General features: G+C 51.5%; 1 protein-coding gene across 1 annotated transcript in view; it reads left to right on the top strand.

The window, feature by feature from the left end:
- The first annotated feature begins 770 nt into the window (after positions 1 to 770).
- Positions 771 to 12,495, top strand: part of MYH9 (myosin heavy chain 9) — a 90,228-nt gene continuing 78,503 nt past the window's right edge. Inside the window, exon 1 of the mRNA XM_045552969.1 lies at positions 771 to 1,031. The gene's annotated coding sequence lies outside the window, so the exon portion shown is untranslated. The remainder of the gene's footprint in view (positions 1,032 to 12,495) is intronic.

A 12,495-nucleotide genomic window follows, 5' to 3' on the forward strand; every position in this document is an offset into this window, starting at 1 on the left:
AAAATAAATTCCAGGTGGATTAAAAGATAAATGTAAAATATTTTTTAAAATGAAAAAAATTTATCCTCTTGTAGTAGACAGTATCCAAAAAAAAAAAAAGGGGGGGGCGCAACTTGTATCAAGTATCTGAAAGAATGTATGCGAGTTAAAGACGTGGAGGTAAAGACAGGCTTGGAAGCGCATTCCAGGCAGAGGGAACCGCCAGAGCAAAGGTATGGAGGCTGAAAGACAGCAGCGTGTAGACTCCAAAGAGGCAGGGTCAAGAATCGAACTCGGCACGCACACAACGGAATCCAGAGCCGAGTCCATGCCCGCCCCCACAGGCCATCACAATGATGTAAACTAGCACTTTTCCCTTATATGGTACTTAGTATCTGTTCTTCTGGTAGGATACAGAAAACACAGTTCGCGGGGCGGGGTGTCAGAGCCCGGGACCTGCCCAGCCAGCTCCCGCCGGGCCTCGCCCCGGCCCAGGCAATGCACCAAAACCTGGGCCCGGAGCCTCAGCGCCCTGACCGGCCGCCTTTTGATTGGACTCACCCCGTGTCAATCTTTGTCCTAGAACCTGGCTGTCCGTTGGACCCGCCCTAGGGGGCGGGGCTCCCGCCGAGGAAGCGCGGGGGAAGGTGGAGCGGGTGGTGACGGTGGGGGCGGATGGGTAGGCCTCAGGGGCTCCGCCCACACCCTTCCTACAGGCCCACATGGCTGTCCATCAAGACCAGGCGAGGGCTGCAGTGGGTGAGGCAGGGCGGGGGCGGGGTCGTCTCTGCAGGCTCCGCCCCGAAGCCGGCGCCCCGCTTGGAATGGGCCGGGACTGCGAGGGCGGGGCGGGAAGGCGGCGAGGAGCCGAGCTGGGTGCGGTGAGGCGCGCAGATCACCGCGGTTCCTGGGCAGGGCACGGAAGGCTGAGCGAGGCTGACCTGCTGCAGCTCCCGCCTCGCGCGCTCGCCCCACCCCGCCGCCGCCCGAGCGCTCGAGAAAGTCCTTTCGGGAGAAGCAGCGCCTGTTCCCCGGGGCAGATCCAGGTTCAGGTGAGCAAGCCCCACCGGCGGGTCCCGCCCCGGGCGGGCGGGCGGCGACGAGACGCGCGGCGTCGGGGCCAAGCGGGCCGACGTGTGGTTCTCGGCCGCGGCGTGGCCAGCGACCTGCGCAGGCGGGCGCGAGCGCGGGCGGCCGGGCCCGAGCGCCGCATCCTCCCCGGGGGGCCGGGACCCCAGCGCTGGGAGCGAGGAGCAAGGCCGCCGTTCGGCACCCCCCCCGCCGGCGCATTCCCGGGACGGGGCACCGGGAGCCGACCTCCCCCTCCGCCGGGGACACGCGCCCCGCCCTCGCCTCGCCCGGGCCCGAGTTGGGCAAACTTTTTAACCCTTTCCAGGGAGCTGCCGGCCCGTGGGCCAGCCGAACCGGGTGGGGGAGGTTAGATGGGGAGCTCGGGCAACCGCTTCTTTGAAAGTTTCCAGGCGTTTTGGAAACGGAGGTAACGGGCAGGCGGGGACCGCTTGGCAGCTGTCAGGGCGTCCTGAGTCAGTCGGGCAGTCCTGCGGCAGACCTTGCACCCGGCTGGTTTCCGCCCTGCTGCCACTTCCTCGTTCTCCCGGCTGCCGCCGTCGGCCGCGGAGGGGCCCGGGAGAGGTGCGGGTGGGTGCGTGGGGAAGGGGACCAGGCGGGGACGGGTCCGTGGGGCAGGAAAGACCGCCCCCCCATCCCCGCTCCAGCCCTCACCCTGACTCGTTACTAGGGAGGAAGTCCCGGAATGCCGGCTGCCGTCGGGCCGCCTGGGCGTGCGCACCTGATTCCACCGCGCCAGGGGCCGCCCCGCCCGGGCGGGGCGCGGGGGCAGCTGGCCCAGCCGCTAGGACCAGGCCTGGGCTATTGCATCTTAACTGTTTGAGCCAGATCAAACAGGGGTTTTCTATACTTCCCCACTTCCCTGTTCAGGGGTCCTCACTCCGGTCCTGTCCTGGGGCCACGCCCAGGGCAGGACTGCAGCTCCCCCATCCCTCCAGGGGAGCCCTGCTGTTTCGAACTGAGACCGAGACCCAGTACCCTCTGGGACTAGCCTGCTGGCTGTCCTGAAGAGGGGGCAGGGTGAGTGCCAGGGCTGCTGCCTTGGCCCCACCCAGCCCCCACCCAGCCGGTGTGGGGAGAAGGTTCCTAGGGAAGTTCCAGGTTTTGGAGACAGGCAGCTCTCTCCACTGGGCAATTGAGAGGCCAACCACTTCTCGGTTCACTGCGCCCTTTTCTGGGTTTAACAGGATTTCAAAGTAACTGTTGAGTAACTGTCGAAGGGGAAGAGAACCTTAGCTCCTTCTCCATACAGTGCAACACTGTGGCCATTTCTGACTCCACTGTCTGGGCCCCACCTGATAACCTCACCTGAGGGTTTAGTATTCCCTTTTTGGTAAGGAGGGAGGCTGCCTTAAGGCCTGTTTAGAGGATCATTCAATTAATATTAGTCAGTTCATATACAAGGCTGCTATGGATGGGGGCAGGGCACACATGTGTAATTGAGCAAATATTTAACTGGCTTCTCTGTGCCAGGGACTCTGCCAGGTGGTGGGGGTTGTGAGGTTGAGTAAGACCTGGCCCCTGCCCATGGGCACTGAGGGGAGAGCTGAGACAAATCTGTAGATGACTCTTAGTGTGAGGCAGAGATGACAGGGACCCCAGAAAGGCACTGTGAGTCATGGGGGTTGGGAGCGGGGAGCCCCAGCCTCTGCCCTTGGGGAGTTTACAGTCCTCAACGGTAAATAGTGGCAGAGTGACTGCAATGCAATACAAAGGCGGCCTGTGATGTGTGTCCCAAGCATGCTATAGACAAAGGACTTGAGGAATTTCAAGGCTGAGAGGGGCCACTTCTGTGTGGGGCAAGGGGGAAGCTGCCACAAGGAAGGAGCATGTTGCAGGTTTGGCAAACTGAGGCAAGCATGCGGTGTTGGAAAGTGAGGGGTCATTTAGTAGATAATTGCGGGGTAATTAAAAACGTTAAGAGATTTCTCAGTGTAATTTGAGAGCCAGTGTGCTCCTAGATGACTGTGGGGTGACAGCAAAGAGCTTCACTCTCCACCCTCAGCAAGTCCTGGCGGCGCAGGTGGGCCCATCGGGTGCTGGTAGAGCCGGCGTTGGCAGCTCCGCTTGGAGCCCTCTCCAGCCTGTGGGAGAAGGGCAACCTGAGAGGCGCGTTTTGTGGGACCCGTTGTCTGAAGGGCCCTGAGGGTAGAGGGCAGAGGAGAGAGAGAGAGGGTCGGGGCCCTGGCTTTCTTGTTTTTATTTTTAAACTTTTTAACCTAAAAGGTTGGAGATGGGACAACTTCTCTCTTGTAGATGAAGAATGCATGTTAATCACAGCCTGCCTCTTGCCTACTCTTGCTCCAGAAAAAACAAAACAAGGATCTGTTAGCTCTTTAAAGAAGGAAAGCACACTCAAAAAATGCAGCATTGTTGTGTGGCCTGGTAGGGTATTGCTAGAAACCAGGCAGGCTGTGCTTTCTTCACTTCCTCTTCTAGCTAATCCTTCAATAAAGTACTTAAGACAGCCCTTACCAGCTTGACATCTTTATTTCAAAAGGAGAGGAGGGGTGGGCTGTTGTTTTCCTCTAAGCCTGGCCCTACCCTTCTCCTGGAAGGAGAGAAAGAGAAACCCAAAGCAAAGAAAAAAAAAAATCCATGCCTTGACAGCTTCCTCCCAAGCATCATGTTCCAGAAATATTTAGAATAACAAAATCTGTGTGTCGTCTTAATTAAACAAACGTCCTCATTTACTGAGCATAAAACAGCATCTCTGCCCGCTGGGGCAGGAAGTGCATTTTCCCTTTGTGCAGCCCCAGAGAGTCGCTGCCTCTCAGCCTTAACCCTTGGTGCGCTGAGCCCCTGAGCACCAGTCCTCTGATGTCAACAGAATGGAGCCCTGGCTGCTCTCTGGGCAGCGGTGCTCCTATGGCTTACAGAATCCCATTCTTAGAACTGGGAAGAGTGGGGTCATGGAAGGAACAGGAGCTTTAGAGATAGGCAGAGTCAAATCCTGACCTTGCCTCTTACTAGCTGTGTGACCTTAGGCAAGTCATGTAATCATCCTCCCTGAGCCTCAGTTTCCTCATCTGTAATGTGGAAGCATACCTACCCTGCAGGGTTAGATGTGAGAACTAAAAGAAATAGGTGAGTATGGTGGCTGTATATGTTTAAAAAAATATATATATATGTATATAAATAATCAGTCTTAACTCTCTGGGTTATCAGGTGAGGAATCCAGGGGTACAGGTAGGGGGTAGATTATTTTCCTGGCTTCTAGCTCAGTGTTCTTTCTGCCTCTAAAAAGGTTTCGTGTACCATTTGTGCACTGTGAACCGCAAGTGGTAAAGACACAAGTGGTTATGAGGCCCATCTGCTGATGCTTTTGGATGCACTAGGTGATGTGGAGCTGAGTGACCTCTTCCCGGGGCCCTGGCCTGGCTGGAAGGTGTGCCGACTGGAAGGTGGTTTTAGTTCTAAAACATGATTTCCCATGGTCTAGGAGATAGTCGAGGGGTGATAAAAAGAGTACTGAACTTGTGCGACCGGACGCTGGTTTCCAGCTCTGGCTCTGGTCAAGGGTAGGTTTGATTTTGTTAGAAAGTGCCATATAGCACTACAGTGACATCGTACCAGTTTATGTGCCCAGCAGTTATGCACAGGAGTGCCTGGGAAACTGAAAAATTCAGTAATTTTAATTTTTCCAAATGCCCCTACTCCTTAGGCACTCTTGTGCCTTATTGATGGGAGTATATATTGTACAGCTTTCTTTTTAGAAGGTAGTTTGACAATATCTGTCAAGGCATATTCCTTCTGACTGCATTCTAGAAATTTATCCCATAGATAAACTCAAATGTGCAAAAGTAAGTGTCTGAGAATATTCATTATAGCATTGTCATAGATAATGACAGGAAACAAGCTATCCATTAAAAAGGTCAAATAAATCATAGGACAGCTGTTCAGTGGAAGTCCTCATAGCCCTTAAAAAAATGAGGCCAATCTATACGTACTGATTGGGCATGCTCTCCAGGATATGTGGTAAGTGGGAAAAAACTGGCGCGAAGTAGTGTAAAACGTGTAAGAGGTAAAACATGGTATGCCACCTCTGCTTCTCTGTGCCTGCAATATTTCTGGAAAGATACTGAGACTGTGGTAATAGTGGTTGTCTCATAAGGGCCCAGGTGGTAGGAGTTGGGGGTGTTATTTTTCACTAAATACCCTTTTAAATGTATTGTCCTTAAATGGTCAAAAATTTAGATCTTTCTTATTTTTCTCAACTATAAAAATAAGGGGCCGGCTGGCCAGACTTATAGGCCTCAACTTTAAAGTGCATTTCTTCAGATTCCAGATTTCATATAGAATGCCTACTGTGTGCAGGGAAGGAGGGCAGGGTCTTCCAAATCGACTGACTTGCCCTTTGTGTTTGGAACTCTTTGGGTCCTGTCTTCTCCTTCATGTCACATTATCACTAGAGCAACCACTTAAACAAATGTCTCCTCTGATCTACTTCCTCATATTCTGGGAAATGGTAGATGACTGCCTTTGCTGTGTGAGAGGAGGAAGGCTGCGTGTGTGTCTGCAGAGTATTTTGGGATACCCTTTTGCCAGGTTCCCCACAGTTTGCCTGGCTCCAGCCCATAAGCTCTCCTGTTCTGGGGAGCCTACCCCAGCCTGAAGGCCAGTCCAGACCTTCACACTCCTGGCCCTCATCGCATAGACTTGTGTCTCTCATTCTGTCCCCAGTTGTCCCCCAGACATCTGGTTTATGGTTTTTTCATATTAACAACAATAGAAAAGCCCATATTCTTGAGAAAATATGATCAGAGGGGCATTTTGAATTGGGGAGCCCTGACCCCTTGTCAAGGAAGACCCCTTGGCCTTGGCTGGTGTGGGTGCTGAAGAAGCTGGCTGTTCAGTGGGCTCTTTTCCCCAGCGAAGTCTTTGCAAGACCCTGTCAGGGTCCTGAGTGGGCCAGAGTCCCTGCAAAGCAGCCTTGGGGATGCCTGGGGGAATGACCTGAGTCACACATGAGTCCACACAATGAGCCTGGCTCTAAAGTGGGGTTGCCACCACACAGGGATGGGGGGGATGTGTACCTGCCCCCCACTTCCCCACCCCTTGTGCTTAGATGGCACCAAATACTTGGGAGGCACAAGGGGAGCTGCTCACTTGGTTCTGATGCGTGTCTCTTTAAAAAGTAACCCAGGCAAGCTTTGCTTGGAATTACTCAGGTCCCCATTCTGACCATGAGTTTCTCAAGCCTGAGATGATTCAGTGCCTGGGCAGGTGGAGAGAAGGCCCTTAGCTGGCCCTTGGCGGGGGTCCAGGCCGGTCGGGGTACCATCAGCAGCTGTCTGCATCTCTAGCCCAGGAACCTCCTGCTGTGGTTGGAGGGAGCCTTGGGTGGGGGGGCCTTCTGGAAGGGTGTGGCTTCCTGCCTGTGCAGGTTGGGCTGAGGCCTGTGGAGAGGTTGAGGGGAGCTGATCTCCCCCACCCTCCAGTCACTCCCTTGGTGCCTTTCAGACGACCTTAAGGTCCTGTGGCACTTCCCAGAGGAAAAAGGGGGCATCTCAGGGAGGTGTTTCTTGCTCCCTGGGCCAGCATGATGTCTCTCTATACAATTTTTAATGTATTGAGGGAGCTATAAGCTAATCTCTTTGTTTTAGAAGTTGTCACTGACCAAAAGGACATTTACATTTTGGGAACTTAAGCCTTAGGTTTTCTTTTTTCTTTCATTTTAACTGTAATTCTACATGATGCCCTGCTTAAAAGAAAAATCAACAACAGTGATAGAAGCCTCCCCACTGAATTTACTTAGAATTATAGACTGTCTGAGCTGGAAGGGATCTCGGAGATAATTGAAAAATATATGCATTTTTTCCATTAGAGAAGGAGCGATTTGCTCATTCTGTGAGTCGGGAGAAAACCTTGGCCCTACGTCCACTCCCCCCCAACCCCCAGGGCCTTTCTCTGCGAATCAGGAGGCCTCATGTAAAAGTGTTTTTTAAACGGTTACCATCCCTTTCTTCACCTTTATGTGCTGTTTAGCCAAGCAGCACACATTTAGCTCCTTGAATCTTTCCTCAAGAGTCTATTTTTCTACTCCCTTAATCTTTTTCTTTTTTAGGGGCATTAGGGTTAAGGAATGGGGTGGGAAGTATTTGCGTTTCTCTGAAGTCCTTCCAGTTGGACAAGGCTCAAAAAATCAATATTTCACATGGGGTGGTGCCAGGCAGCGGGTGGGCCATTCAGAGAGCTGCAGTATCCCTCCCCTGTCCTTTAGCTGGTCCTGATTTCTAGTAACTTCAGGTCATCTAATGTCTCGGGCAATCAATTTGTTGTATTTTCAATACAAAACCTGTGGCAGAAGGAACAAACCAAGGTTTTGAGAGCAGTCAGAGCTGAGTTCAGACTACTGCCTTTTTTCCTGCCACTGACTTTGGTTTCCCCATCTGCATTATGGAGATGCCTGCTTTCTTAGGGTAGTAAAACTATGCGAAATGGTGCAGTTGTCCTCTTCCTGCCCTTCCTCTTCCTCTTCATATTATCATCAACATCATCTGTCCTCAGAATTTTATATTTATCCAAGAAGCCTGTCCCTTGACAGCAAGGTACGATGACTAAGGTGACTGAGGAACCTGCTGGAACATGCTCAGCATTGATGCTGAGGTTTCTGGGGCCTGCAACTTTTGCATCCTTTTTTTTTTTTTTTTCCTAATTCTACTCGTTATGCTAATCTGAGCTGGCTTAAGTGTTTTTTTTAAAAAAAGCAGTAGCAGCACCTTTATTTAGAGTTGTCTGTGTTCAGAAGCCGCTGTGTTTCCTGTGTTTCCTGTGTTTTACATTAAGTCACTGGGCTGGAGAAGGCAGCTTCCTGTCTGATAAACATAAAGAACGAGGCATTTGGAACAGTTGGGTGACTTAATCTAACTGGGCCGGAATAGGGGAGAAGATTTTAGAATTCACTGGACTGCAAGGACTCGGGGTCAGGGGCGGAGTCTTTTTTCCTCTCTCCCCAGGCTGTAGCCTGGTGGCTGTCACAATCAGGGCCCCTGGTCTTGGTTGCAAGAGTGGAGTTCAGGTCTAAGCTTTTGAATGCCAGTTAGTGATCTCTCCATTTATGAAACACTGATGTCTGGGAATCTTTAGGGTGAGAAAGGTGGTGGTGGGGAGGCACTTTAAAGTTTTTACATATTTTTTTCATATCTAAGAGCCAACTATTTGGTATAAGGGAATTTGCCCCCCAGTTTCTTTGCCAAGGTAATCAATCAACAGAGACTCCTTAAGTTCCTGCTCCGTGTCCTACACCGTGTGGTGCTCAGTGGGGCCTCAACAGTGATGGAAGGCTGAGAGCCTGTCCCTGTCACCAAGGACCCTTACCCTCTACTAGGGAGCTGGGAGGCTGAGAGGGAGACTTGAGATGAGGCAGGCCCATGCTACCCTGAGTGACTGGAGACTTGTGAGCACCTTGAGGGAGGTGCCTGCAGGCTAGGATGGCCTGGGAGGAGGCAGCAGACATGCAGGTGGGCCAGGAAGGAAGGAAGAGCTGCCGCCTGGAATCAGGATGTCTTCGTCGAGTCCCAGCTCTTCTACTACTGCTAATAGTTAAATTTTATTGAGCACTTGTATGTACCAGACATGGTGCTAGCGTTTTTACATGGATTGTGTCATTTAATTCTTCCCTTGTTTCCACAAGGTAGGAAGTTATCCCCATTTTGCAGATGAGGATACTGTGCAGGGATTCAAACTTGGGTGCTCTGACTCCACCCGTGTGTGGCCTTGTAGACGCCCTTCACTCCTGGGTGTGCATGTCCTCGCTTGGCAGTGGGGGGTTGCACTGGTCCCTGAGGCCTCCTGTCTCACCAGTGGCTGAGAGTTCGTTCAGTGAGCAGAGCACTGGGCCTCAGCAGAGTGGGCCTCACACCCCACACCCTGGTTGGCTACTCAGAGCTCCATCGCCATTTTGATAATGTTGCCTTGGCTCCTGACTTCACCTTTAACCCCAACTGGCCGTTTTTCAGGTGAGTGTGGTTGGTCCTAAGGAAGGGCAGGTGACAAGACCTTGGCTACTGGTGTGAATCCAGGCCCTGGGAGTGACTTGCCTGCTGTGCCCACCTGTCGTTGCCTGCACCCTGAGCAGCGCCCACCGGGCACCAGCTAGCAGAGGGCCTAGCTCTTGACTAGTGGGCTTTTCTGGACATTAGCCCACTCGAAACTGTTGCATTCCTTCCTTCCTTCATCTGTCCACCCATCAAACCCTTAGTCATTCAGTGGCGACTCTTCAGAACTTACTCTAGGTGTAAGGCACGGGGCTAGGTGCTGGAGATATGGGGGTGAAGGAAACGTGGGCCCTTATTTCCAGGAGCTGATGGTCGCATCAGATACAGATTCTCGGAGCCTGGAGGAGGCAGCCTCTGAGCTGATTGCAAGGTAGCGACATGGCACAGCAAGCCCAGGGAGCAGGGCTGGGACCTTGTTCAGTTGCTCAGACTCTGGCGGAGCTTTGTTCAGGGGTGATTCAGGTTGGCCAAGGCCCTGTGAGTCACCTGGGGCTGGGAAAAGGTTTCTTCTCCTTAGGGGCTCCCAGCCTCAGCACTTGCATAGGCCAAGGTGGCCTATTAAGGCTTGCATCCTTGCGCCATTTCCTAGGAAATGTGGGAGTGCAGGATTCCATTCCCAGGTCGTTAACCTCTGGATGGATGCTGGGAATTCTGCTTGTGCCCTCTGGTTGTGTGGTCAGCATATTATTCCCAGCCAAAGGAGTTGGGATGAGATTTTTCATGGAACATTGAGAGAGACATAATTCTTACTGGAATCAGTTTCCTTTTTAAAGTAAAAAAAAAAAATAAGGGGTGGTGGTGTTTATAGCATAAGTGTTTATAACAACAAAGCTGGCAAAAAGCAAATCTGCCCCACACCCCATCCACTGTTTGAATTTTTCTTGGTTTCCTGTCCAAATACACACATTTTATAAAATTGTAAGCAGAACACATACTGTCATGTATTCTGACTTATTCACCTAGTACTATAAGATGAAGTTTCTGTGTTGCAACAGCCTCCACAATTAATATTTTAATGGCCATGTTATGGTCCACTTAGGGGAAGAACCATTGCTTACATTGCCAGAAAATTCTGTGGGTTTTATTGACTCTTTTGGAAATTCATTCAGCAAATACATCCTGAACGTCTATTCTATTTTTTCTTTTTATTTTGTTTTTATTTTTAGAGACAGGGTGTCACTCTGTTGCCCAGGTTGGTCTCAAACTCCTGGGCTCAAGCAGTCTTCCCACCTTGGCTTCCCAAAGAGTTGGTACAGGCACGAGCCGCCACCCCCAGCCGAACATCTAGATCTAGGCCAGAAGTGGCCACGTGGTCAGGAAGCAGGTGAATGAGATGTCCCAGGCCCTGCCCTTGAGGGGCTCACTGTCTAGACCCAAGAACATGGTCACTGCCCTCTGGTGTGGCCGTGACAGGGCCAAGGAGACGATGGCAGTTCCCATGCCCCATTCCAATTGGTAGAAGACAGGTAAAACCATTTTGTCATTAGTGGTGAGAAAGCTTAGAACATGAAGCTGTGGGATCTTTCTGGACTCTTTGGAAAAATCTCTTCAGTCTACCCTCCACTCCCCCCCCCCCCCCCCCCCGATATGTGTGGCAGTTATAAGTCTTGTTCCAGAAAACCACTGGGAGGAGGTGAGGGAGCAGAAACTTCTCCAAAGGACCTTGCCAACAGGGAGGCTCAGGAAATAGCGCCCAGCTCTACAGAGAGAGACCGGACTGAGGGTGACAGTGGGTAGGAGGAAGCCGAGGGTGGAGGCAGGAGGATGGAAGTGGGGTGGGTGTTCTTCAAAATGTCCAAATGCCACTTGCAGGTGACTTCTGCTCTCCAGTGGCCTACCCCAGGGTGCTGGGAGAATTGTAGCAACAAGTTGCAACAGTTTAGTTTTGTTGTAACAAGGAAGTTTCAGAATCCTAGTGGCTGCCTTTGATCAGATGGATGTTTGTAATGAGGGAGTATTTGGGGCTGGGCTGGGCTGGGCAGGGCCTCGGGATTAGATGGGTGGCTAAGGGGCTGGGGACTGGGATGCAAGAGCTGTCTTTGCTCTAGTGTTTTCTGTCATTGCAGAGGAATGGCTTCCTTGCCAGGTGTAGTGGCCTTCCTCTTTCTAGCCCCGCTGTCACCTCTGTTCCCCCAGCCCAGCTCCCCAGTCAAGTCAGTCTGACTTGACTTCTGCTGTCTTCTTAGAGAGCAGGGGGAGAAGTCGCTTGTTGTTTGGAAAGGAGCCGGGCTTGTTGCCACCCAGGCTGCTGAGGGCATGAAGAGGGCTGGGGGCCCAGAGTGGTCACTGGGACACCTCCATGGTCCTCAGGAGTTTCAGGTTTTGCAACCTCCTAACTCCTCCTCTCCAGCCTGGGATTTGGGTCAGCACCAGCTGTCAGGTGTGAGGTCTGACCAGTATGGCCCTCGATTATCGGCCCCCTGCCTTAAGTATGCACACAGACACACGCCAAAAAACCTAAACCGTAGCCTTATTTTTTACATATTGACTTAAAATTAGTAATAATAATAAAATGTCACTTGAGGATTTCAGCACCTGGCAGATCATAACATTCCCTGGTGGTTAAGGTGAGGCCCTTTGTGTCACCTTTTTTATACTACTGTCTGGTGGTGATTATAGGCTAGAGAGAAACTTTGAATTTATACTATTTTAATACTATTTTTACTTATTTACTAGCTATTATGTGGGGGAGGGAGAGGCAGATACAAGGAGCAGAGACAGAGCAGGAGGAGGAAGTGGGGTGTAGGGAAAGGAGTGGGTGGGTGACTTCAGAAGCAGCAGCCGGGTTTAAATCCCATTTTCATTTAATTTATTTGTTCATTAAATATGTATCAGGTGCTGGCCATGAGCTAGAGACTGTTCTAGGTTCTGGGGGTGCATCATTGAATAAAGCAACTGGAGTCCCTGGAGTTTACATTCTAGTGAGGGGGCCAGACAGCGAATGAGCTTGCTGGGAAGTCAAGATGAAGTAACGTCTATGGAGAACAAAAATCAGGTGAGGGGTGTATTGGTTTGCTAGGGCTGCCGTAAGAGAGTGCCACAGGTTGGGTGGTTAATCAGCAGAAATTTACTTCTCACAGTTCTGGAGGCTGAAAGTCCAAGATCACAGTGTGGGCAAGGTCGGTTTCCTCTGAGGCCTCTCTCCTGGGCTCGTAGATGGCTGTCTTCTCCCTGTGTCCTCACGTGGTCTCCCTGCGGTGGACACTGCCCCTGGTGTCTCTTCCTCATCTTATGAGGACAGCAGTCATATTGGATTAGGGCCTCGTTTTAACTTAATTACCACTTTCAAGGTCCTATCCCTAAACACAAGTCACATTCTGCAGTACTGGGGGTTAGGGCTTCAACATACGAAGTTTTTTGGTGGAAAGGACACAATTCAACCCATAATGGGAGAAAGGGGTAGGGGTGTGTGTGTGTGTATGTGAGA

Source organism: Lemur catta, chromosome 6 (assembly GCF_020740605.2).
Source record: "Lemur catta isolate mLemCat1 chromosome 6, mLemCat1.pri, whole genome shotgun sequence".
NCBI lineage: Eukaryota > Metazoa > Chordata > Mammalia > Primates > Lemuridae > Lemur > Lemur catta.